At 37.9% G+C, this 2,198-nt stretch overlaps 1 long non-coding RNA gene across 1 annotated transcript in view; it reads left to right on the plus strand.

The window, feature by feature from the left end:
• Positions 1–555, plus strand: part of LOC147026902 (uncharacterized) — a 1,017-nt gene extending 462 nt beyond the window's left edge. The window contains exons 2-3 of the long non-coding RNA XR_015057941.1: positions 10–174; positions 272–555. This is a non-coding gene — a long non-coding RNA (uncharacterized LOC147026902). The remainder of the gene's footprint in view (positions 1–9; positions 175–271) is intronic.
• The last annotated feature ends 1,643 nt before the right edge of the window (positions 556–2,198 follow it).

Consider the following 2,198-nt stretch of genomic DNA (forward strand, 5'->3'; position numbering starts at 1 on the left):
CTCTCACAGGAAATTGTATCTGAAAATACTGCTTTTGCTACAACTTGGGGGGAAATTGTTGGCTTGGTTGAAGACCTTGAGTGGGATGACTTTGGTGTTCCTTGGAACTCTCTGTCTTCTATGGAACTAAACCTTCAAGTTGATGAACTGGATTCAAACCTCTTATCTATTGAGGTAAGATTTTTTATTTTCCTATTTTCAAACTTTGATTGAAGCATACTCATTTAATAATTAAATAACTTAATTAATACATTATTATTTTCTCTCACAGGAAATTGTGTCTGAAATACGAAATGAAAATACTGCTTTTGCTACAACTTGGGGCGAAATTGTTGGCTTGGTTGAAGACCTTATGAGCGACCAAGACCCACAGAACGAGTTCGTCCTTGATGACCCAACCAAAGAGTTATACCTTGGAGACCAGCAAAATCCTGAAAAAGAGTTTTACAGCAATAGTACTCATTGTGAGTTATCAAGACAATACCCACTGAACAAGTTATACCTTGATGAGCCAGAATACAAGTTTTACCTTGGAGACTCACAAATTTTGAAAAAATCAGTAAATGAGTTCTGCCTTGATGGTTTAAATAACTACCTTGGAGACTCAGGAAAAGGGTTTTGCCAAGATGGTTCTAAATATGGGGCCTACCTTGGAGACTCACAAATTTTGAAAAAATCAGTAAATGAGTTCTGCCTTGATGGTTTAAATAACTACCTTGGAGACTCAGGAAAAGGGTTCTGCCAAGATGGTTCTAAATATGGGGCCTACCTTGGAGACTCACAAATTTTGAAAAAATCAGTAAATGAGTTCTGCCTTGATGGTTTAAATAACTACCTTGGAGACTCAGGAAAAGGGTTTTGCCAAGATGGTTCTAAATATGGGGCCTACCTTGGAGACTCACAAATTTTGAAAAAATCAGTAAATGAGTTCTGCCTTGATGGTTTAAATAACTACCTTGGAGACTCAGGAAAAGGGTTCTGCCAAGATGGTTCTAAATATGGGGCCTACCTTGGAGACTCACAAATTTTGAAAAAATCAGTAAATGAGTTCTGCCTTGATGGTTTAAATAACTACCTTGGAGACTCAGGAAAAGGGTTCTGCCAAGATGGTTCTAAATATGGGGCCTACCTTGGAGACTCACAAATTTGTAAATGAGTTCTGCCTTGATGGTTTAAATAACTACCTTGGAGACTCAGGAAAAGGGTTCTGCCAAGATGGTTCTAAATATGGGGCCTACCTTGGAGACTCACAAATTTTGAAAAAATCAGTAAATGAGTTATCCTTAAGAGACTTTGTAAGTTGGTTTTACTTTGAATACTTGAAATGTGGGTTCTGGATTGATAACTCACAATGTGATACATATCTTGGAAACTCAACGGGAATGTGGTTATACCTTGAAGACTTGGAAAGTTGGGTTTATGTTGGACACTTGAAACTTTTTTGGGGGCTTTTATTTATTTATTTATTTATTTATTATTATTATTATTTTATTTATTTATATTTTGGAGACTTTTGGAGTTGCTATCACTCTTTGGGATCTAAACCTATCGATGTAGTTCTTTGTCGGATGGTGCTTGATGGGAGCAAGATCAAGAAAGTTCTGGGAAGAACGTGCAGGCTTACTCCCCCTTTCTACGTCATCAAACCTGAAAGCCTTAAAAGACAGAATTGGAAGAAGAAAAAAAAAACGTAAAAATATATATATATATATATATAGGTGGAAATCTCATTTTGAAAAAGACATTGTGTTGGGCGAGGATTGAGTTGGGGTTGAGATTTTGAATGTGAGGGTTGGGGTTGAGATTTTGAATGTGAGGGTTGGGACACACACACACATACACATCAACAAACAAAAGTTAAGCCTTGACTATTCAGTTGAGGATTCTGTGTTTGGGGTTCACAGATCTAAGAACGTCCCCCTTGACACACATTATATACTGTTATACACCTCGGACTTGGCCCTCGAGTGTCCACAACGGTGTATAGTAGGAGGGAGTGAAGCGCCAACCTATTGCTCCCATTACACACACACACACAAACAAAAGTTAAACCTTGACTATTCAGTTGAGGATTCTGTGTTTGGGGTTCACAGATCTAAGAACATCCCCCTTGACACACATTATATACTGTTATACACCTCGGACTTGGCCCTCGAGTGTCCACAAAGGTGTATTATCTGCTTAGTTTTGTCTTTTGT

Source organism: Eptatretus burgeri, chromosome 5 (genome assembly GCF_056783735.1).
Source record: "Eptatretus burgeri isolate ZD-2024b chromosome 5, Ebu_testis_v1, whole genome shotgun sequence".
Taxonomy (NCBI): domain Eukaryota; kingdom Metazoa; phylum Chordata; class Myxini; order Myxiniformes; family Myxinidae; genus Eptatretus; species Eptatretus burgeri.